At 43.0% G+C, this 25,688-nt stretch overlaps 1 protein-coding gene across 1 annotated transcript in view; it reads right to left on the bottom strand.

Annotated features, from left to right (window-relative positions):
* Window positions 1–25,272, bottom strand: part of FAM135B (family with sequence similarity 135 member B) — a 222,776-nt gene extending 197,504 nt beyond the window's left edge. Inside the window, exon 1 of the mRNA XM_076329049.1 lies at window positions 25,096–25,272. The gene's annotated coding sequence lies outside the window, so the exon portion shown is untranslated. The remainder of the gene's footprint in view (window positions 1–25,095) is intronic.
* Between the last annotated feature and the right edge of the window lie 416 nt (window positions 25,273–25,688).

Here is a 25,688-nt window from a genome sequence, read left to right as displayed (position 1 = left end):
ATGATAATCCTCTGCCTGTTAAGCCACACTCCCACCACAGTGGATTCCCATATGAACAGAAGAAGCTGCTTTGCTCCCAGGACTGAACAAACTTCTCTTCGCTCTTCCTGTTCTCCCCAAGTCATCTGCCACAATACAGGAATTATACTGCAACATTGAATAAACTTTACAGTACAAGTATCCATAATGGGTGGTCCCAGTGTCCCCACTTAGCAAAAATTTCTTTGAATTTTGTACCATATGTGACCTAGTCTTATAACCAGTATGGTTATTCTCATTTACTGGAGGACCAGATAATCAGATAACTATCAGGATATTTCATAGGGCAATGAAGCAGCAATTAATTTGTTAATAATTGTGCAGTGCTTTGAAGAGGTAAATAGCTGTAAGTGCTGGGTACTATAATTAAGAAATTGCTAGATGCAGATAAACTGAAAAACAAAATTTCGTATCTGGAATTGCTACAGAGCTATTCACTCTCCATCTGTGGATACTGTTCTTGCAGCAGCTATTGACTGCACAGCAGTAAGCTTGAGAAGGCTTAATTCTGAAAAACTAGCAGGTGAAATGCTGGTCTTATTCAAGCCAATAAACGCCTTGCCCTGACTTCAGAGGGTCCCTATCTTGAGAAACTAACTTTCATGGTGATATTTTTCTAGTTTAGGCACCAGTTAGGTTTCCAGTTAGGTCATTCTAGGTAAGCAGATTCATTTCTCAAGAAGCCACCTTATCAGCATGCAATGATTGACTGGAATCATTGGCTGTCTCCATCTCAGGTGCTTTAGCACTGGTGCAGGGGGAAGGCAGGTATGAAGAAAAAGCTTCTCTGCTTCCATGCCTGGACATTAGTTTCAATAGCTTAAAATAGTGGAAACTCTTTAAATTTTTATCGTGCTCATAGGTGGCAGTGAATACACTCATATTGCAAGTCAGACTTAATTTTTGCTTCAAAGCAGGCCCTGAACTTTTTACTTTGTCTCATATTCACCAATATCATTAGAGTCACTTTGACAATTAATTGGCCACAAAGTGCTGCCACCTTGTTCTGCATCAATCAAGAGAAGACAGTGACCTGCAGCAAGGAGTGACTTGGGCAGGGATCAGTCTGTCTCACCCCAGAGTCATTAACAATTTGCATCACCAATGGAGGAAGAAGAGCATTACTGTAGCTCAGACACTGTAAAAAAGGTATAAGGGAATTATCTACTGTGATCTACTGGGTTGAGAAATCCCAAAAATATTTGCCTTTTCTTTACATCAAACCAGAGAACTCAACTAAAATGTTGTCTCTCTAGACAAGAAATCAAGTAAAATCATCATTCGGCTCATGAAAAAATACCAAATTAAAGGCAATATGACTTGTCTTATATGTCTATATACTCTTCCAGTATAATGTGCAAAAACTGGTCTCACTGGTTGTGTACGGAGGTTTTCTACAGGGAACTTGTTTGCAATATCTAAGAAAACAAAATCTGCTTTTCCAGACAAAACTTGATACTGCCTGGATGCACAGCAGCTCAAGTCCACTTGCAGTCTAGCCTGATTTTGGAGGCACAACGCCCAGGGTAGAGAGAGTGCAGGTTAATAGTACAAACCCGCGCCTAAACCCAAGCAAGCAAATCTTCAGGGGATTATCATTCTGCTTTGTTTTGTGATATTTCTTCATGCTGTCTGTCAAATACTGAGTTGGCACCGCTGGATTGATTGCTCCCAAAACACATTTCCTCACATTTCTAGTAAAATTAAACAAATTTAAGCAACAGCACACTTTGCTTTCAAAAATATGCACAGATCTACTAGTTTATTCGATTTCGTGGCAGTCAAAAAGATCTGCAGCCTCTCCCTAATCCCCAGAATAAATAATTGAGCTGAAAAACAACACTCGAAGCATCATGGGTAAACAGTCACTTTTAGTAATACAAGCATGTGGAGTGCAGCCACAGAGCTTGGGTACATGGAAACCCAAGACTCTCCAAGGCTCATTAGAACAGTAGGGAGCTCGCTGCAGCAAGAAGCAACTTCCAGCTTGCATGCAGTTAGGTAGGCAAAAAATAGAACTGGTTTGCTTAGCACAAGCTTTCTTTGTGTTGGGAGAAAGCCGCTAACATCTAGGACAATGAAATGAAACAAAACAATCCTCTGCATAAAGAGATTTAGCCACATAAGACTGAAGAAACACTCTGAAATACAAAGGAAAATTCACCGTTTCTCAGTTTTTGGCTGACTATCGTGATAAAATGGACTACCCTGAGCAGAGTCAGATGAGGCAGCATCTCAGGAAAACACAGCTCAAACCTACACCACAGCATCTTTGGAGATACAGAGTTCAAAGGCCCTGATTCTGCAGGAAAACAGCAGCATGAAGAAGCCATTTTTTACATTGCAGATGCCCAAATAAAACAGAAGAAACTGGAATATGCAGGTTCCCCACAGCTTTACAAAGACATCTGAAGTATAGAAACCAATCAGCAGGGTTTTTTTTTTTAATCAATCTCATACTACTGAAGGTATCCTATGTTTCTTTTTCAGTTTTGCACTGGAAGTTTCTTGCCTACAGTACGCTACAGACAGTAGACTTTTCTAAAGCTACATATGTTCATGTTCGTGTTGTTGTTCCAAGGCAGAATTATCATCATCAACTTCATTTGGTAAAGCTTGTTAGCATTGCTGTGTCTTAACCAGTCTAATTAAGGCTGCTTTTTCCTGAGTGGAAAGTTCACAGTAAAAAAATAAACATTTAGCACCTATGCCCCACCTCCCAAATTTTTGTATAGTTTTGAGAAACACACAATGCTGTGTAGCAGTTAATGTATTTGGACAACTTGGGGGGGTTGCAGGTATAATACTGGCTGAAGCACAATCAAAGATGATAAACTATCTACCCTGAATCCTGGGTATTGCTAACACAATAAATAAATAAATGAAATAGAAGATGGATTCAAGGTGACTCTTCACCAGAGATTCACTGCTACAAAATATGACAAGGTATTGTGTCCATCTTTCTTCCTCTGAAACTCTTACCACCACATCTCTAAGTATTTAAAGACAAACCTGCAGATCTAAAAATAAACAGATCCAAGACAGTGAATAACTGATTCCTCTTCTCCATTCGACACCAATCATAGTAATGAGACCTTCATTGAAAAATAAACAAGCTACATAATTAGTCTGCTATCCTGAGTCTCTTATATTCCTCATTTCAAGGAACATCAGTCACTCGCATCCCACATTACTCCCATTCCACTCAGGCACAGCGCCCTTCTTACTGCTACCACAGATCATTAATTCTGTTAGAAATGCCAAATCACATAAGCAAAGTGATACAGAGCATTGTTTACAACAGTGTAAGGAATTCCATAATGTTTTCTATTTCCTGCCTAAATTATATATGTATGTTTCCACTTCACATTTGAGCCTTGGCAGGCTCAGAATTATGCTCAGCAGCTCAGTTAAGAGATCGGTTCACACTCTCATGAGATGCTCATATAACTCCAAGTGAACCAGTCAGGTGTTGGAAGATAGCTTCCTGATCACAACTGCACAAGTCAAGGAACACAGAACACTTTATAAAAGCTGACTATTAAAGGATATCAGAGAGGAAGGGAAAGATATAATCTCGAACCTTAAGGCAATGCACACCATTTAGCTATCACCGTCTCCTGGCTGGCTTGCTGACTGATGACAAGAGCTACAGATGGAAAAGGTGGGAGGGAGTTAAATGGAAAGCTGTCCAGCTCTTACACTTTCCAGACTGTCAACAGCTCTTCTCTATTACTTTTTATGAAGTTTTTTTCAATTTCCCTAGGAAGAATTGTTCATAGCTTTAATTACTCTCAATTTCTAAGAAACAACATTGAAACAGAAAACAAAGACAGTGGAGTTCTTCTCTGCTCCTGAATTCAGTAAGGACCATGTCATTGACTCCCACCAGCTTCACAGGGACCCTCAGAGAACAATTACAACAGGTCAGCACAATTTAGAGACAGCTTCTTTCAGGGCTTGGCTGTCCAAAGCTCAATTATGAGCCTGCATGGGCCCATCTTTTCACAAGATCCACACGCTTCCAAACTGATATCCGTTTCTCTGAGCTCCTCCAGTGACATTTTGTCCCAGGCTGAAACTCAACAATTCCCTCAGATCAGCCTGTATAACTGAGGAAATTTCACTAGAACTAGATTTTAAATACGGCATTGTTTTTCTTCCTTACCCTTTCCCTTCCTATCTTCAAAAGCCAGTTATGTGCAAACTGAACTGAAAAGAGAGTAATAAGGTTTGACAGAGATCTGAAGCCTAAGATAATATCTCACCAAGGCGTTAAGTCTCCTGAGCCTTTTGCAATAAAAAAATGGCATACTGTAAAACACAACTGAGCATCACTGCAGCTGTGATTTCATTGTCCCGATGGGGGACCTGTGCCTGGCACGAGGCCAGCTACGTAATTCAATACCGAGAGACAGCACACAAATGGACCTCGGGAGGAGGATCGATTTTAATGCAATCCCATCTACTAATCAAAAGAGACTGAGGGATTAACATTCACCAGGAAATGTCTGCTCAAAGTTGTCATACTTTATTGATAAAGATAGCTTTGTTTTAATTAAGATACAAAATGCCAATTCCAGGTCTAATTTTAGCTGCAAATAATCGGTTATTGATGATGTGTCTGGCTGAATTGTTTTAACCTGCCCTAGAATGTTGTTTTTTTCACTAGATCGGCCGGTGTGGATTGGGTTTTCATACTGCAAGGAGACCATGTTCTCATACTGTCTTCATCCCCCAGGCATGACTTGGCCATAGTTTCTTATTTTCCCAATATGAAATGCATGGCCCCATGCTAAACCTAACTCATTACTCTCCATCCACCACTGTCTATCCACCTGCAAGACTGTATCCCGCTTTGTCTATCCTATGACATGCTGAAAGCAGCAAGCCAGTATGCACGCCTCAAAAGTCCAGGTGACATCTCAAAAACCCAAGCAAGATGTGCCCAAAAAGGTTATCATCTCCTGCATTACCTCCTCAGAGAGAGCAGAAAACACCGTACCTGGTCTAAGCTGGGTGAGTTTTCCAAGATAAGCAGAACTGACTTTCTTAAGACTATATTCAGTGATAAAACATAAGATCTGAGCCTTGTGCCCCACTCTCCCCATCACTCTTGAATATAACCATCTGTAAACGCTAATCCTATAAATCCTTTTGGCTGTACTTATCTTTCAAAAATACAAATGACACAAACAGCCATTTTCAGTGGAACATAGCAAACTGACGCATGCTTTTAAGACCCACAAGAAGCTTCATCCGTCAGTGGGGCAGTGCTTGCAGAAGATGTTGTCCACACAGATGGTACTTCCCCCTGAGTCTTGGAAAGCAACTACAGGCCAAGGCTTAGCTTCACAGGGCTGACAAACTTCTTCTGATCTAGTGCTGTAACACACAAACAGCAGTTAGGCTGAGCAGCGATATGTGGAAAGGCAGGGTGTTTTGCTGCAGTGGGGTGTACAAAATCATTTTCCCAGTTTCCTTCATTCTGGGTTTTCCTCACTCAAAAAAACCCTGCAGAGTTTTGCTGCAAATCAAACACAACACACCCTAGCCTCTGCAAGATCTTGGGGCCAAGCGAGGACCTTCTGACATAATTTCAGCAATTCTTAGGCTCAGACCCAGGTTCAGAACTGACTTTTGCGTCTGTTGACTCTGACTGCAACAGGCCACGAATGCAGACAGTTTCATCACATTGATCTTAAACACTGAAACTTGAACGTGTTTTCTGATTTGACTCAAATCACAATGCATTCCTATTCCAAATGCTGGTGTTCAAGGAGCTAAATACAAGTAGTCAGGCCAGGGCACAAAGACTAAATCCTACACCACATGCACTAAACTGCATAGCCTCACAGCCTGAAGGATCCTCTGCTGATCTCCCACTTCCATTGTTCGAGGGGTTGCTTTAAAGGTGTGATTTAACTTAAAAGCTCAGGCTTTACTTCTTTGACAAGCACTCAGTTGCCTCCATCTCCCTGATGCAGAGCTGTCAGTCCAAACTCACCCCTGCTCATTTCCCAGGCCTGCTGATAGCTCTTTATTCATACCTTGCCAGTACAGGGCCTATTCCCCTCCCACCCACTTATTTGCAATCAGCTGGTGCAACTATGACTCATCCACTTCTAACACAGACTTCAGAGACCCGTTCAAGGAGTTTATTAGCTGATCTCACAGTAGCTGTAGCCTTCGTAATTAGTTGTGACTATTTAGAGAGGAACAATTTTAAAGATTGCCATTTTCTTTCTCTTCTTTCCCTGGGTTAGAAGAGGATGGGGTCCTTCCAGGAGACAGATGGCAGCGGAGATAAGAACATGGTCCTACCTGGGAAAACTGGTCCCCTCCCCAGTACAGGGGGTCTGGATGGTTAGAACTCTCTAGGAGAAAAGAGAGAGATGGGAAAGAAAGCCCCCTTCCTATGGAAAGATGATGAGATTTTGGAGAAACAGAGCTTTGTTATAGGTTGGAAGAAAAGGGAATGAAGGTATGGAGAGGGAAGCCAGGGAATGAAAGGAAGAACATGGATGATCCAGCTTCTTTTACCAGAAAATACAGCAATCTCAAGCCCACCTAAGATGAAGGGGCTATAGATATCAGTAAAAATATGATATTTATTTCTGCATGACTTCAATTGCTTTCAGGGACCTGTTCAATCCTCAGAGCTGAACAAGCTTCCAGGATGCAGAACTCACATTCTGCTTCCCAGAGACAGAAACACCAAACCAAAGGAGGGAAGGAGTTGAGCATCTCTTATGAGACAAAGAAGCACAAGGATAGACCCACCTCAAGATCATCCTTCCCAAACTGGACAAAAGGGGAGAAGAAATACATTTAATTTTGAGGGTAAGGAAGGGAGGAAAGGGAGGAGCTACCCTCCAAAACCAGAGGAGACAGGTCAGCACAGCTCTGTCTTGGCTAATGGGGAGAAGGACGAAAGGGAAAGCCAATACCTGGGAGCCATGCCCTAGCAGTCAGCATGGTGGTTTGCTGGGCTTAACACTGAGATGAAACAGAAACATGGCAGGTGCTCATGCAGGGACAACAGAGATGAGGAGAGAGGAGCTGAGGGCAAATCAGCAGGAGGCAATGGTCAGCATGTGTCCATAAAACTGGAGATGAGCAAGCCAATGCTATCACATGCTGAAGCACCACTGAAGTCAGGACCTGTTCCGCTCAGGGAATTATGCCTGGGCAGATTAGCATGAAGCAGTAACGGCACAACACAATTGCAGGGAAGTGGCTATGAGACTATTTCCCTTGTTTCTGCGGCAATCTGCGGTGTGGGGACATGGAGATAAGAACGGGCCCAAACTTTACGAGAAGTTCATTGTATTGACAGCTATTTTACATAACTGTGCCTCCATCCTACATGTGACCTAGGGGAGGCCATAGAAGATGCTGGCCAAGAGGGAAAAGAGAGGGCACAAGCTGTGAACGGGTGTTTTTAACTGGGAGGAAAAAAAAGAAAGAAAAATGCCTACTGGAGCTTTGCTACCTTTAGCCTTCCTCTTCTAAATGTACCATCATGAACACTGTGGTTTTTAACAACTGCTTTTTACAATCACAGCTACACGATAATGGCAAATATTAAATCCTACTATGGTACAATGGGGATTTTTCTCAAGAAAGACACTGAATGTTTTAATCTGCTGTGGTAAAGCAGATGGGTCTCCTTTGAGCCCTGAAGAAAAGATTGCTAAGTATCAATTTATTATACGACAACTTCGCCATGCAGGTGGAAGAGAAAAAACTGTTTTCAGTTTTGTTTTCTGTTATTGCGAGCATCTTATTTCTCTGTGTATATACTGAGCCTTGGCATTCTGCAGTGCCTTTATATTTCCTCCCCTCTGTTTTCGGTATAGAGTTCACTATTCTTGTTTTCTACACATTGAACAAATGGAATTCTCAATTTAAAAAAAAAAAAAAAGTGCTGAGGAAGTTAATTAACAGGTTTGGGTTTAAAAAAAAAAATCTTGCATAACACAGTATGCAGCACCAAAACCAAGCTTTCTGAATGCTTTTAGCAAGGAAGGCACTGTGACATTTAAAAAGCAAAGCAAAATACAGATAGCATTCTATGTACTAAAGTCTAGTGTTATGTGCACTATGACCTAACAATTTCAGCACTGAAAAAAAAATAAACTACAAACATCTCTACATACTGATAGGGGTTTATGAAACAAGAAATGGATGTCAGAGTTCACCTTTTGACTTCAGAGTACTGGGGACAAATCTGGCCCACAGATATGCAATAGCAAGACCAATGACAGAGATTTCAATGAAAAGTAAAAATAATCCTGTAATGACAAACTAGACAAACTGTACCTATGAGACAAAATGGCAAGATACAGACTGGATGGGTGGTCTGCGAGATGCATAGGAAATTGGTTAACAGGCCACACTCAGAGGGTGGTGATCAATGGTTTTTACTCAGGCTGGCAGCCTGTCACAATTGGGGTCCCTCAGGGATTCATATTGGGCCCCACGCTGTTCAATATCTTCATAAATGACCTGGACGATGGGATTGAAAGCACCCTCACCAAGTTTGCTAATGACACCAAGCTGGATGGTGAGGAGGACGTGTCAGAAGGGGGAGCCATCTTACAGAGAAACCTGGACAGGCTGGAACAGCAGACAAGCAACAACCGCATGAAGTTTAATAAAGACAAGTGCAAAGTCCTGCACCTGGGATGACATCACCAAAGAGCCCAGTACAGGCTAGGCTCTGTGTGGCTGGGGAGCAGCCTTGCTGAAAGGGACCTGGGGGTCCTGGTGGACAACCAGCTAAACATGAGTCAGCAGTGCGCTGCTGCAGCAACAAAGGCAAATTGGATGCTGGGCTGCATCCACTGGGGCATTACTAGCAGAGAGAGAGATGTGATCGACCCACTACTCAGCATGCCACATTTGTGGTACCATGTCCAGTTGTGGTCCCCACAATTCAAGAAAGACATGGACAGACTGAAGAGTCTAAAGGAGGGCTACAAAGATGGTCAAAGCAGGCCTGGAGAACCTGCCCTATGAGGAAAGACAGAAGGAGGTCTCTTCTGACTGAAGGTCTCTTCTTGCTTGATAAGAGAAGGCTCAGGGGAGACCTCATCACAGTATTCCAGTACTTAGAGGGCAGCTACAAAGAAGATGGAGGCCCTCTCTTCACAAGGAGCCATGTGGAGAAGACAAGGGGCAACCATTACAATTTGCACTGGGAGAGGTTTCATCTCTGTATAAGAAAGAAATTTTTTACTGTGAGAACAATCAGTCACTGGAATAACATCCCCAGGGACGCGGTAGAGTCCCTATCTCTGGAGGTTTTCAAGATGCGACTGGACAGACTGCTAGATGATCTCATCTCGGCTCCCTTTCCCACGAAAGGTTGGACCGAATGATCTTTTGAGGTCTCTTCCAATCTGGGCTATTCTACGATTCTATGACAACAAAAAGTTATAAAGTGTATTTCCCAGTGGGCAGGTTTTGTCATCATTTCCCTCAGATATTGCTTGATGCAAAAATTAATCTGATGGGAAACTTTCCATTTTTTTCAGCCTCTGTGTCAGCACCTGGGAGATTTTAAACTCATCCTGTAACTGCAAATGTTTTCACTGGCTGTAAAAATGAGTAGTACTTTCCCCCCCCTCGCCCCTTTTCTTTCTTTAAATTCTCCTAAGCCTTGGCCTCTGGTTTTTTGTTAGTTTGTTTTTTTGCAAGCTTCATGGTCTAAAAATGTTTTTTAATCTACATTCAATGTATTGCCTTTCACTTTCACAGAATACTATCTTTCTCTTACATTTTGGAAAATAAAAAAGACAAACATAAATTGTTTCACCTTTTATTATTCTAGGTACTCAACAGTTAGTTCTTCAGAGCACTATTGCACCTAGCTTGGCATATAAGCTACCTTGTTGATATCAAAACCAGGAGTGAAAACCCTTCCCCATCCAAGGGGAAGTTTTTCCACCAAATTCATAGGAGCCGAGAACATCAGTACCTGGCCCTTCAGCTAAGCTATTTCCTACATTCACAGCTGAAATAACATATTCATTCTACTCAAATCCAAAGCATAGAAAAGTGTTCCTATCACTAATAGTTCTGGTCACTTGCTTCCGAAGCCTCCTACTTATGATGTGGCCTCCATAGGAGACAATGACCAGATTAAACTGCACTATTTTAGGAGATGCCATGCTTCTGGCAAGACATTGTAATGTTTTGGAGAGCATGCCCATGGGACCTATAGCAAGCAATTCTCCGTCTGTGAGTGGGTGGGTATTTGTGTTCAGACCCAAAATGAAAACCCTGTATTTCCCAAGAAATAGCACTTTTTGACAGAAATAAAAATATTTTGATGGATCTGAAACACTATGTTTCAGTGAATCAGCACATTTCATTTTGAGGTTTTGGGGTTTTCTTTAAATATAAATAGCTTTTTTTTTTCCTAAAACAATTGCAATTTGAAATTAAAAAAGGTATTTGAAGACAAAACAAACCCTGAACTTTCCAATAGGATTACAGAACACTTAATTTCCAGCTTTTTCCCAAAACAAATTTTAGAAGATCAGTACTTCCCACAGGTTGATGTTAATTTAAGTGAAAACATTTTTTAATTGACAAATATTTCACTGTGGGGGGGAAAAAAAATTAATTCTTATATTCAGAAATAATCTGCATCCCAGTTCTTATGTACCAAATATTCTATTTACTCAGAGATTATTTTATTTACTGAGATACCATGCACGTAGAAAGGTTTTCTGGAGGATCTCCCCTCAAGTGGTGAGAATTTATTTAGAACACAGCAGGGGCAATGAATCATTCAAGTTACTTCTTTCCATTTTACGTTACTTTGTATTCATCAACAGAGAATTTCATTTTCCTTCATACCGCTTTGTTAAGTTTCCACAAGTCTCGCCTAAGCATAATAATTCTGCATTTTCTACCATCTTTATTATTTTGTTGATCATTAAGTCAATGATCTGGAAAGAAAGGATGTACTCAACACTGATTTGGGGCTTACAGTAGTTTTGCTGAGATTTGATAAAGATTCATAAACAAAATGAGATAAATATTGTTCTTAAAATTAAAAGGAAGGAGTTTCATTCTCTCTCAGCAGTTCCATTGCTCCAGACTGGAAGAAACAAAATTTTTAAATGAGTAGTTTAGGTTCCTGGTGAGAATCCACCCACCTGACTTGCAAATCCTACCAAAGCAACCACAGAAGTCAAGTGAACAGCAGTTGTGCAAGATCATGTACTACATTGCACAATGGTGGAGAGAGAAGAAAACAAGCATTTAAGTTGTCTTCTCAATATATTGTCAGCAATGTCTGGGACACAACTTTTGCCAGCAGCTATAACCACTTACGTCAGCAGCTGCAGCAGCAAAGCATCTCAGCCTCCTTCCTGCACCACCAGCCACTTGGTGAGGGCATCGCAGCTCGGACCGGCACAGCACATCCACCAGCCGGAGAGCAGCTGCCATGAGAGCCACTGGTGTGCCAGGCGTGGCACTCAGCACCAGGGGAGCTGGAGACAGAGGCCCATTGACTGTATCTTACATACATCATCCAGGTTGACATGTCTGTGCAGAAGGGGCGGGGGGAAGACAGGCATGGGTCTGGGGCCTAATTTACTGTCTGGATTTTTCAATTTTTTTCTCAATTCTACACAACTCAGGCTTTAGGTATTCATCTGGCGTCATACTGCTGCTCTCCTTGACTTCAACCAGAGTCAGAAAGACTTGCTGTGAATGAGCAAGGAAAAATCCACAACCACATTAGAAGTTTAGGCTCCAGAGTAACAAACCACTGGTGTAACTCCACCTGGACTTTAGGCAAAGTCAAGGTGGGAGTCCTGACGAAGGCCACGAGGGCCAAGCCTCAGCATGGCTTATTGTCACTGTAATAGCAGTTGTAGGAACAAGACCTTAAGGTGCAATTCTTTTCACAAGGTTGTTGATTTGCTTACTACCAGACATAATTCATCTCTTTGGGAATCACCTTACAATCCCTTTTCTTTCCCCACACAGCAAAACTATTAAGGTACAAATAAGATATTCACAACTAAAAGTCTTGTCTGCAAAGAACTGCTGGTGAATAATTGTCATGGTTTAAGCGCATCCGGCAACTAAGCACCACACAGCCCTTGCTCACTCCCCCCCCGATGGGATGGGGGAGAGAACTGGAAGAGTAAAAGTGAGAAAACTCATGGGTTGAGACAAGAACAGTTTAATAGGTAAAGCAAAAGCCGCGCATGCAAGCAAAGCAAACCAAGGAATTCATTCACTCCTTCCCATTGGCAGGCAGGTGTTCAGCCATCTCCAGGAAAGCAGGGCTCCATCACACGTAACGGTTACTTGGGAAGACAAACACCATCACTCTGAACATCCCCCCTTTCCTTCTTCTTCCCCCAGCTTTATATGCTGAGCATGATGTCACATGGTGTGGAATGTCATAGAATCATAGAATCATAGAATTGTTTAGGTTGGAAAAGACCTCTAAGAGCATCAAGTCCAACCATTAACCTAGCACTGCCAAGTCCACCACTAAACCATGTCCCTAAGCACCACGTCTACACGTCTTTTAAATACCTCCAGGGATGGGGACTCAACCACTTCCCTGGGCAGCCTGGTCCAATGCTTGACAACCCTTTCGGTGAAGAAATTTTTCCTAACGTCCAATCTAAACCTCCCCTGGTGCTCCTTGAGGCCATTTCCACTTGTCCTGTTGCTTGTTACTTGGGAGAAGAGACCGACACCCACCTCACTACAACCTCCTTTCAGGGAGTTGTAGAGAGCGATAAGGTCTCCCCTCAGCCTCCTTTTCTCCAGGCTAAACAACCCCAGTTCCCTCAGCCACTCCTCAGAAGACTAGAGTCTAGTGCTCTAGACCCTTCACCAGCTTCGTTGCCCTTCTCTGGACACGCCCCAGCACCTCAACATCCTTCTTGTAGTGAGGGGCCCAAAACTGAACACAGTATTCGAGGTGCGGCCTCACCGGTGCCGAGTACAGGGGCACGATCACTTCCCTACTCCTGCTGGCCACATTATTTCTGATACAGGCCAGGATGCCATTGGCCTTCTTGGCCACCTGGGCACAGTTTGGTCAGTTGGGGTCAGCTGTCCTGGCTGTGTCCCCTCCCAACTTCTTGTGCACCCCCAGCCTACTCGCTGGTGGGGTGGTGTGAGAAGCAGAAAAGGCCTTGGCTCTGTGTAAGCACTGCTCAGCAATAACCAAAACATTCCTGTATTATCAACACTGCTTCCAGCACAAATCCAAAACATAGCCCCATACTAGCTACTATGAAGAAAATTAACCCTACCCCATCCAAAGCCAGCACAATAATGGAAATTTCTCCACCAAAATGTCTTTTTTTTTTTCTTTTAATATGCAGCCATAACTTCTGCAAATACCAGAAACATACGTATTTCTTTAAGAGAAGCTGCGTGTTCCCATAAATGCACCCACACAAAGCACTAAATTACTCCTCCAAACAAAGAGTACTGCATATCTGAACCACTGCAGAGGTGTGCTTAAGCTGTCTCTGAACAAGGTCTCTCAGGGGCAAGGAAAGGATGCTGCTCTGCTTGGGCTAAAGCACCCTACCATACACGTGTGGGTCCCAGTGATGTCCTGGTGCAGCTGGGCACCAGGCTAAGGCAGTTATAGTGTCTCTGTTATCCAAGCTGGCTCATGGGTTTTGCATCCTCGAAGCTCAAATGTACTTTCCAAACATGCTACATTTTTGCCAAATATGCCTTTTATTCCCTGACTATAACTTACAGCTAAAATCCTTCAGTATATGTAACACAAAGCAATGCTAGGGGCTGTTTCACCATTCTTTCACTGTGATAGTGCAGCAGCCAGCCAGGAGCCCAAAGTGGGACATCATACAGAGGAACGTGATGGCAGATCAGAGGAAAGGTGGTCTTACCATGCCAAATACCAGAACAGACTGGAAACCTGAATGACAAAGGCAGGAGGCCTGCGTATGATCCCTCATGCAAAGAAGATCACTATGCCACACATCTCAAGAAACCTACAAACAAGTGACAATGGTGCCTGGAGAAGAGGGATAAAGCTCAGGATGTCCATGCTCTGTTCCATATTTTGGCAGTAAATAAGATTGGATACACTTGGTAAAATGACAGACATCTACAGTGTAAATGGCTGTTCCTCAACTATTTGTCCAGGTTCCCCTTTAGACAGGGGAGACAAAGTTTGAGCATGATCTTTCTATCCTAAAGTAGGCATTTTAAAAAAGTTGTCTGTGCAGTGCCTTAGAAATATGTTTCTCTGCCCTGTCCACAAAAAGCTGGCAGCTACTTTGGATGAAGTTGACTCCACTGCAGATCACTAAAGTAAAGCAAATTAAATTCCACCCATGACCAGGATCTCATATAAAATGCAAACACTCATGGGCCTGTATCTTCCCATACATGAACTAGCAACAGCATTTCTGCATAGAGATCCTTGCATAAAAAGATAAGGGGGGATAAGCAGCCTTCACTGCAGTTCAAAGAGCTCCCAGATTGTACGACTGGTCCCCAAAATCGAGGGGGGTGGGGAGGGGCATGGTATTCATCCTCTCTCCAGTGGTCTGGCTGCACAAACTAATGTCCCTCCAACTTTGTACTCGTGCAACCATCAGAGGAAATATTGTCACCCAACGCAATTCTGTACTCCACAGTGGGAGTAAATGGAGCTGCATTGCCTTCAGACAGTTTAACACCAAAGGTGGGATGAAGGCAGAAGAGAGGACTGCTGATAATGAGACCATCGTCCCTATCACAAATGAACCATGGCTGAATAACCATCTCCATTTATAAAATGTATCGGAATGGAAACTACTCGTAACCAAGATTCACTCCACCACTCACACTGTATAGCTAGTGGTATATACCAATTTTAGATCATGTGTCTGTCTTAAGACTAAGAAATACTGTTCTTTCTAGCCAGAATAGGCTACAGGGATTCTGTTGCCAACCATAACATATAAAAGAACCTATAAAATTACAGTCACACACTAAGGCATATGTCTCACATTTAACTTAATGTTTATCTTGTCAGGAAATCCAGCTAGACCATGCCAACATTTTGTTTCATTCATGCTGTCTTCAAAATCATCTGTTGTTGAGGGAGGAAAAGGAAGGGGAGAGAAAAGAAAATGCAAGAGAATTATCCAAATATAAAAAAAAAAACCAAAATTCAAGTTAATCTCACAAATGAGGCTCAAAAATGAAAGCATTGTACAAAAGACTCCATCAGTAACAGCATTCACCTTTGCTCCTCTCCCATGGACTGAATTCATCATCTCGAATTTCATCTGAAAAATAAACAATGATTCTAAAATCTGCCCTTTGCACATCTGCAACAGGAAGTGGACTCCTCGACTTCTGATAAGCCTTATTCTGCTGAAAGGTTTTGTGATTTTTGCTGCTGAGGAAGTCACCTTGACATGCTACAGACCTGGTATCAGCCACTCCTGAAGAACACACTCATGACAAAAATTAATTGCAACATAGACAGAATGAAAATAGTGAAACGGCAGCTACTTCTTTCAAAATTATCTGAAATATCTGCATTTTCTTCACATTAAGAAAAGCATTTCCTTACGTAAAACACAGCTTACACAACTAAATAATTCATCATGATGAATTATTCAGAGAGATGTGGACCCAGTATGTTTACAAGTCCCAAGCTGTTTTACAAAAGAGGAAACATTTATATAATTGATCCTCAAACGCTTTTTTAAATGTTCTTGCGATGAGAAATTTCTGATTATCAGTGGCACTGGTCCTGAAAGCAAAGCTTTTATAAAGCGAGCTTTTGGTGGGAAGATGGGATAAGAGGGAAATGACTAAGTAAGGTGATCTTTTCTTAGTAATTGGTGATTATTGCTGCTGAACAGATGATTCTTCCAAAAGCCATCCTTTAAGCCTTGAGTTATCTCAGGTATGGTAAAAGGTTTCCAAAAGGTCTCCAAACCAGACATAATTAAATCACTGAGGCATTATCTCCCAGAACAGTCATCTGCCATGTACAGAAGCAGAGCAAGCCAGACCCATTTCACTATAAACATCAGCACTTTCCCCCTGGCAACGCATATTCCCCCAAGTCCCTAAAGGAAGTCATTTATGCCTAGGAATAAACCTGCCCTTGACAGCCCAAGGGTGCTTTTGATAAGTTTATCCTCACCTCTGTCATGCTCTGCATGCCACTCTCCTCTCAGAGTCTCTGCCAGCTTCCTCTGGGTATCTCCACGGTCAGGAGTCCTCATGGAAATGCTCTTTGCTCATGCTGTCAGATCTCCTCTCTCTCTCTCTCTGAAAGCTCCTGCTAACCCTAGTCCTGGCAATTCAAAAGCTTTTACAGGCCACCCACTTTTCATTTTAGATGGGTAAAAAGCCGGACTGGACAAAACCCTGAGAAAGCTGGTCTGACCCCACAGGTGACCCCAATTTGAGCAGGTGATTGGAACAGAGGTCCCTTCCAACCTGAACTATCCTATGAACTTATCCTATGACCAACAATGGCTTTTTGCTGTTCACTTCATCAAAGTGTAAGTAGAATAGCAGTCCCAGAAAGAAGCTAAGACTGGCTTAGCAGGACAGGCAAGCAAGCTTGTCATTCCTGGTGCTCCCTTTATCTAGAGTAACCTCAGCCCAGAAAAGTCCACACAAGAGGCACCTATTGCAAGAGAAATAACCTCTGTGCTTTGCCTGGCCTGCCTACAGCTGATCCCCATGACTCCAAAGAGTCTCAGATGAGGCACAAGGGAGACTGATGTCCTCGGATTTACTGGTTGTAATATGGCACAGAAGGAAAATAGGCTGAAGAAAAGCTCAGGTGCATTGAGGAAAGGGCTTACCTCTAGGTTGAATCTTTTGAAAACAGTTCTGTTAGTGTTAGTTAACATGTTAACATAACGTTAATAGCTAACATAATGTTAGCTACACTTCTTCATAAAATATACTGCCATTTTCTGTTCTGAGGGAAACACCTCTGCTTGTATGGTAAGCAGACACCTGACTTTGGGAGGGGAAGCAAGGCAGGAGTGCTGATGCAGCCACCTGTATTCCTCCTGCCTGCAGGTGTGGTGACCAAAGTAGCTACAGTCATATCCTTGCCCACTCCTATCCCAGCCACAGTTCTCTCTGTATTCAAACCAGTGAAGGATTCCCACCACATCCAGGGTTTTATTACACATAATGCGGGAATTTCAAATTAGACCATTCAGCCCCTGCTTCTTGTCTTCACTCTTGCAGCACTATGTTGTGTTTGTGTCCTTTATCCAGAGACAACGTCTCATCACTTGTGCCCAACACAGTCAGTTAAGTCCCTCTTTTCATTGAGCACCTTTCTTCATCTACAATGTGTTCCTGATCTTTGATCTACCATCTGACAATGCTGCAGATACTCCATGTTGCACTGCTGATTCTGGCATTAGATGTGTCCTAATTTAATCTAATGAACCTATTTCAGGGTCCCTCATCACCACTACATCTGGGCCACTCTTAGCTTATCGTCATGGAGACTTCAAAGTTCATAGCAGAAAAAACATGTACATGCTAAATCAGATTTCACCCTTGTAAAGCCCAAGTTGAGAGGTTGGGTATGTCCTGGGAGGCGGTAGAGAAAAATGGATAAATCTCTTTGAGCACAAACAAAACCCTTGCGCAGCGATAACTCCAAGGCTCATAATTCAGCAGGGATTTTGACATCTGCTGTTTATCCCCAAGCAGGAGCGCGGAGCAGAGGAACAGAGTAGCCATGGTTACATCCCTGTCCCTGCTGCAGGTCATTCCCATCTCATCGGGTGCTACCATGATCACATAGTCCTACCCTAGGACAAACTGGCTTCCCAAGTCATCCTACATAGTCTGTTTCACCCTATATAGTCTATTTATGGCTCTGGAGAATTATTAACTTGCCAAGGATACTAATTAACTTGCTACGAGGGGCCTTGCACATCTGAGGTGGAGTTCGGCAGTCACACACACGGGTCACCACAGAGCACTGCTGACCTAGCAGCTGCTGAAAACAAAGGAAAACCAATCCCCCCACCACCAGAGCCTAATATGTGTTCAGCATGTGCTGCTGTAGGCAAGAGGGTTATGCTTGTTGTGTATTTTTAGTTCAACTAGCAGCGACTATTTCTGCATTCCAATTTCTGATGCCGAGTTATCCCACCTTCTGTTTCTCTATTAGGGTGTTATTATTAGCTACACAAAATCGATGAGCTTCTCAGCACGGCAAGTTTAACGGTTGGACTTGATCATCTTAAAGGTCTTTTCCAACCTAAACGATTCTATGTTTTTATGATTCTAAAGCACTAATGTCACACACTACCAACGCAAGTCACTTAAAGAAAACAAGGCCTAATTTACAGTGCTGCTAAAAATTAGCAAGAGTCTGTTGATCATTCCTCACTAGTTTTTTTTGTTGTTTTTTTTTTCCCCAACAATCTTTCTTTCCTCTTCAGACAAAAGAATCAACACAATCCAAAATGTATTCTTCCCTGTCCCACCATAAAAGACAGAACATATCTAAGGGCTTTTAGCATAACCTTCTGGAATTATTGTTCCTTTCCATTTTGGGTCAACCTGTAGATGTTGACTTCTTGCAAAAAAGAGTAGCCTTGCTGAAATAACGTCTCTACCTTTTCCCTCTTCTGCCTCTCAATGCCCATGACTTTGCTGGTTGGTTCCCCACACAAAGACAAGGAACGTTCCGGTGGTTGTGACGTCCGAGGCTAAAACAGCAGCATGACTTTGATCCATTCATGGCAGCCAACAAAAGCTTTTCGACCGACGGGGTTCAGGCTTCCACGCTTTTCTCAAACAACAATCTCTTCACAGCCTTGTGCATTATCTTTCGTTCTGAAAAGACTTTTGTGCATGGGGATGAATCCTGCTGTTTCTGAGGTCAGTGGCAAGCATCCTATAGCTTCCAGCGGTGAAAGGGCTGGGTGGCTGTAGAGCAAAGCACTCTAGAACATAACACAATGCAACTTTATTTTCTCTAACATCTACCCTGCAAACTGTACCCTCACACAGCTCAGCTTAAACACAGCTGCAAAGGGAGAGGGAAACAGAGAGAAAACAGTGAGCAGACATGGACAGAAAAGAGATGTTTTCAGCTGAGATTTTAAACCAAGACAGGCAGGCAAAGAAAATAAATAGGGCTGTGCTGTTGTGTGGTGTAGAATACATTTATGCAGTGTAGTGTACTCTGTAAGAGCCTGTAAGAAGAGTCACTTGCAGCACCAGACGCTGCTCCGCTCTAATGAAATCCATCTGCCTTGTCCCACAGAGATCCTCGTGTCTTAGGACATGGGATAGTTGGGTCTTAATAGCACAGAAGAGCCGTGCAGATGTAAGCCAGTACCTGCTGAACTCAGGTACTCAATCACACAGAGGGTAAGCAGTTGCTACAGGTATCAGCAGCTAGCAAGCCTGCATCTTAGGCTCAAAACCTGTAGCTCAGAGTCTCAGTCCTCTGAAGAAGCCAAAATACCAGTAAGAACCCAATTTTTTTTTGATCACACAAATCCAGAAAAGTGGTATACAAAGGGACATGATCTTCCATAATTGTGTGTTGTCCCATCTTCCCCACCACCTCTAAAACAAATGGGAGAATTCTTATGCAAACAAAATCATTTCAGCAGCTGTTTCACGCAGACATCCTCAAAGCTGACACTCACAAGCGAAAGACCTATTTAGCTAGACCATGAGGTTACACCATCTACAAAGCATCATCTGCCCACAATAAGGTCAGGTCACAGCCCCTGAGAAGAACAAGAGGCTATGAGTGGAAAGGAGAAGGAGATAATATAATAGGGATGGAAATTTTCATACTGAAACACCCCACTTGTAGAGGACTCAGTGGAGGGAAATACTGGTCCTTTTGCTCTGTTCTTTATTAAATCATTCTCAGAAAATAGGCTTGCTTTCCCTACTGCCACAGTGGTTTTGGCAGTACGGGCTGACAAATTGACAGAGATACAAACAACATTTCACTCAAGCCACATCCTCCAAGTAATACTCATGCCCTTTTGGGCCATAAAAAAGTAATGGAACACTGCTTTCTAGCCTCAGTCTTAGCAGCATGTTAGGAACTAAAATTACACATTAGAAGATGCTGGCAGAGCCAGATTCCTTCCTAGTTGTGCAGATCTGGATAGTAACACAACAGGAGAGATTTGCTTGCCCAACTAGCTGGACAAAGAAAGAGCCTGCTGCTCCCCAGGCTGCTAAGTGGTGGCATCGGGGTCCTAATAGCACAAGCAGTCCCTACCAAGCCAAGTTACATTAAGAAAGTCTCACTTGTCATTGTGCTGCATGCTGTGAATCCTTAAAAGCCACGCTGTTACCAGGAGGTCAGAATTTGAAATTTCCATGCAAGAGAGACAGACACCAACTTATTGTAACACCACTGCTATGCATTATCAATACAGGTCCATGGTATAAAGAGTAAAATCTGCAATTCCTCCTTTAAAGTCCATTTGGATGCATAAGATCTGACCTATCCATAACAACACCACATAGCTAAGAACAAATAAGAACAAATGTAGATAAATATACCTACTAGACACAGATCAGAAAGTACAAAAGCAAGAATTTGGTAAAAATATATACCAGCAGAAGGTCAAACTACTGCTTAGGCTGTCTTACACCTATGATCCTCAGGATGAGAAAACACAACAGGTATCAAGGACATGTCAGGATATTACATCTACCTACAGTGCCTCATGTAGTAAGAGAAGTAAACTTTGTGGATCCCTCTGTGTCCACTGAAGATGAACTTAGATTTCTCTGTGGACACCAGGAGGACCAGAATCTGACACAGCCATAAAAATGGCTTACTTCAGTACTGAAACATAGCCACATCTGAGGTGTGTGGGCTCCAGACACAAAGAAACCACACCAAGGCACGTCTGAACCCAACAGAGAAGCTGAAATGCCATCAGATTTCTGGCAGGTTTGTAGGAGGACCTGAGAGAGCACACACACCCCTCCTCCAAGGGATTCTCTTTTGATCTGGGACAACACATGGGTGTAAGCAGCATCTGAGTGTAGAAAAGAAAGAAATTCTCCCTTTTACACTTTGTGGGGATGCTCCATCTGCTGCAGTGAAACAGGGAAGAAGTAAACTGCTGAATAACAGAGTTCTTAACATTGCAAGGAACTAATAATAGGATAGAGAGAGAATAAAATCGTATCTTCTTGGATTTGGAAGATTTGGAAGAAGGCAACTTCTGACTCACTCGCCCAACAAGTTGAGATCAGGCATGTCAAGGTGTTGACCTTCTGAAGAAGGACTCCAATCAGCCCAGCAGCCACAATCGCTCCGGGTAGTTTCAGCCCATTACCTCCTGGAGCAGTGTTAGCAAAGGTCAAGCTACATCACAGGCCCTGGTTTCTTTGAAGCATGTCAGGCATTGCCAGCGTGCAAAGAAGGGAACTGGGTACAGGGAAGATCAGAAGAAATACCCACAAAGTGAGACGCCTGCACTGTTCATGCTCTTAGACACACTTTTCTCAATGCCTTGTAGCTTCGCTGCTGGGAAGTACAGACTCGCAGTCTGTCTCACCAAGCTGGGGGGGGAAGGTTTTAACCCATGATCAAGGAAGCTGATGGACCCCAGGAGATGCTGAACAGAGACCAAGAGCTTCCACTACCTAAGCCAATAGACTAGAAAGCAGTTACAACCTTTCCAAGTGCTAGCGAGGGTATCCGCTAGGTGGACACAAAGGTCCATATTACATGAGCCTGGTTATGATTCAGACTTGAGGAGAACCGGCCAACACCAGACTGACCCCTCAAGAAGATGAGTTTTGGCAAAGAAAGGTTATTTCCTTATCAGGTATGGATGGGCCACAACTCCTGCTAATTTTAAGGGGACCGAACAGATACGGAGTGTCCAAGCTCTGATGTAAAGATTTCACCTTCCCCTTATTCACTGGGAAAACTTTTATTTTCCATGGTTACCTGTCTTTCTCATTAAGCAGCAAATCTAGCCAATCACCATATAGTGTAAAGGGAAAAAATTACAATATTGCAACAGGGAAAATCACAGAGTGTGATTATTGAATGGAGTAATAAATGGCACTTTAAACATAGCCTCAAAATAAAATGGATAGCATTGTTAAACTAAATGCAAGGTACAACATTCATCATCAAATCATCTCTTGCCCCAGATTACTAAAGAGTAGGATCTGGAAAACGGCAGCTTCCTTATTTAAAAAAAAAAAAAAAAGCCCTGGCTGCAGCATTTCAGAAATCCCTGTTTCAACCTGTTGGCAAATGCTGACTTTTGAACAGCAACTGTTGTAGAAGTCTTCTTTTGTTCTGAGCTCCCCGACACACAGTGGGTGACTAATGAAAATAAGGATCGGGATTTTAAAAGATGCTTAGTAATATCGTTAGATACAAAAATAGCTTTTTTCCCTAGAACAGTGCTAGTGAACAACACTAAGAGGGCATCAAGAGATGAGCTCTTAACAGCCGTGCCCAAAGCAAAAGAAAGACTGTGTTCCCTTCCATTACTAAACAAATAAAATGCAATAGAAAAAGCCATAATTCAAAATGAAAAAAATCTCTCCTAAGCTTTCCAGTCTAAGCAAGGGAAAGAGGTGCGGGGGTGGGGGACACTGAGCATTAAAAATCAGTTATCTGAGGTGAGGAACATCTTTGCTGTTTACACTGATATCAGACTCAGTGCCCTGACTTTCCCTAAACAAACAGCCCTCCACAGAGGGTTTTTATGGCAAAGCAGTGCTCATGAAAATATCAACCTTTCCTGCATTTCCCAGAGCCATTTCTAAGAGAAGTTTTGCAGCCCCATAGTAATCAAAAGTCCATGTATGAGTTCTGGTTTCCCCGTAATCATCTGCCCACAGCTAGCAGCAAAGGAAGACTACCTAAGAACATTTGCAAGGTGTTAATGTGTAATCCCTGAAGCCCTTTGACCTTCAGTCATTTGCTTGAGCTGATGGGAGGATCACTGCTCCACGCCTTACTGAGGTGCCCCTTGACTATGCACTTTACATCTCTGCAACACATATAAACAGGACTTTGATTCTGCTATTGATATCTCATTCAGAGGCATGATCAGGTTTGTGCTCTTTTTACAGGCATTTTTACAGGCACTTTTATTCCCTCTCTGTTATTACAAAGAAGTTGCAAGATTTAAATATTTTCTAGATTTGAAGTAGACACCAGATCTCATGCAGAAATACACTGTGTAATGTGGCCAGGCTAGTCTAGTGTCCTGAGGACTGTAGCCCTACAGTGCCTCAGTTTAAATAACATAAGTATCCAAAATCATCCTCTTCAGTTAAACTTAGTGTCCGTGAGCACTGTTATTAGCATGGATCAAACAGCCCCTTGTAAAGAAGACCTGTTGTGATGATAAGGTCAGGTTCCTAATGAAATTATTTTGCAAATCAAAGCACTGATTCCAAATATTTGTCCGTGTTTTCTTTTTCTATCCCTCATCCTATCATGTTCCCTTGGGATGGAACAAATTCCCAGGTAATTTTTACACACTTCTGCATAAAAACTGGACATGAGGTCCTGCCTACCCAAATTCCTTGTTCTCCTGTAGCTTGCGGGAAGAGGATGTTTATAATCAGAGAGAAAAGTTGGGCCCAATTCTGCCTTCTGTTCTATACCTATAATCTCAAATTATCTTCCAGCTCCTGCTGATTTTAGAAGGATCTGCAGACAAGTAGCAAAACACAGGATTGGGACCAAAAAGCACTGTGATTTTCAAATCAGATTTAACATGAAAGACAAGTGCCTCTTAGCCTTTACTATATTACTTGGTATTGGGTCATACCCAGACTGTCCCCACGGTATAATTAGGAAGCAGAATTATAACTGTATCATATCATGGCATGGGCTCAAAAGCCTTCTATTAAAATGCTTATCATCATTAAAGCCAGCGGCATTTCCAGCCACACAGACAAGGATGATTTGGGGAGGACAGGGGAAGATCAGGACACCAGACAGGGAGAACAGGGGTTTAGAGGAGATAGAGACAGCAGCAGCAGCTCTCTTTCTCCTTACGGCTGACAAAATAAATTAATAAATAAATAAAAATAGTTATGTGGAAGTGGAAAGAGCTCTCTGCAGTCATTACATAGCAAACACTTACCGCTTGGCTTAAACTTACTTCTTATTGTCTCCCCCTTCATGCTCCTCAGACATGTACGCACTCATCCACATATATTTGCCTGCACAAGGACACTCCACGGCTTTGGATCTCTTCTGTTTTTAAAATGACAAGGACTGTCCCCGTATGCCTTTGGATTAGAGCTATTCTTCCTACCTTTTTAAGTGCACCCAGTACATGCTTTCTCACACGCAGATGAAGTGAGCATCTCTTACTGCCTGGACATCACACCTACATCTTTAAGAAGATTTTTTTTTTTTCTTCTTAGAAGGTGTAAAGGTTTAAGAGCAGCATTTTTACAAATATATATATATACATATATACACAGGTATGACTGTATTGTTATTGAAATGATTTAGTCTGCCTTTAAAGCACTTAAGGTAAATGTGCCCGTTGTGGACTACAGTGAGGTTTCTAGTCTTGGCTATTCATACACCTCTCTGGTTTACAGCTCTCTGCTGAATATGATGAGAGAGATTTATTTGTGGAGTGGGCAGAGACAGAGTGCGTTGTCGCATGATTTTTTTTTTTTTTAAGGGTTATTAATTATCACATCAACCTTTGCTCTGCTGCTGCTGTCTACTTTTATTTTGGAAGCACAGCCGTTCAACACTGTGATCACATTGGGTTCCCCGATCACCCCATTTTCTACCAACATTTTTGAATATTATTTATTATTCCTTATGTATCTGGGTGGAGGAGAGGGAGAGGGACATTATGGCAGAGATGGGAAACATGAACCGGAAAACATGCTTGCCTTGAATTGTCATCACACTGCCGTTGGAAGGAGCGAGCTGGAAAACTAGCAGCAAACACTCGCACGCAAACACACACCAGGCACACACCACATCGATCACGGGGAGTTTGCGAGCAGCCCCACAGCTCTTACCTGGGTTGTCTGGGATCCCTCTGCAGTGCACCTTCCTCAGCTCCCTTTCTCCTGTTTTTCCCCTCCGTGGGGAGCAGCGGGACCGGTGCCGGTGCTGTGGCTGGGTGACGGTGCAGGTAGGGGACGGCAGGCAGCTGGCTGCAGCCTTGGCTGCCGGGCTCTGGCTCCTGCCAGGGCTGCTGCTGCTGCTGCTGCTGCTCCTGATGATGCCGAGGAGGAGGAGAGCCGAGTGAGGAGGAGGAGGATGCTGGCGGTGATGCTGTTGCTATGGTTACCCAACTCAGTGGCGGCGGCGGCACTGCTCAGCGCAACAGCTGCCCCAGCACCCAGATCTCCTTGGCACCCGTCACAGCCAAATGACCCTTGATGTACAGGCACGGGTGTTTCACCCCAGAGCCCTTCCAGAGGGACAGCGATGGTGGGGAGGATGGAGGTCACTCCTTGGTGCAGTGTTGGGGCTCCAGGAAAACAGATGGAGTGATGCATCCGAAATGTTTGCATTCTACACTTGTGGGTAAAGAGCTCGCTGCCCTGCAAAGGTCAAACACCAGCTTCTAGGAGATCAGAGTTTAATTTTTCAGGGGTGCCTTGCA

The sequence above is a fragment of the Aptenodytes patagonicus genome, chromosome 2 (assembly GCF_965638725.1).
Source record: "Aptenodytes patagonicus chromosome 2, bAptPat1.pri.cur, whole genome shotgun sequence".
NCBI classification, from domain to species: domain Eukaryota; kingdom Metazoa; phylum Chordata; class Aves; order Sphenisciformes; family Spheniscidae; genus Aptenodytes; species Aptenodytes patagonicus.
The sequence above is the reverse complement of the archived record's forward strand: the minus strand, read 5'-3'. Positions and strand labels throughout refer to the sequence as shown.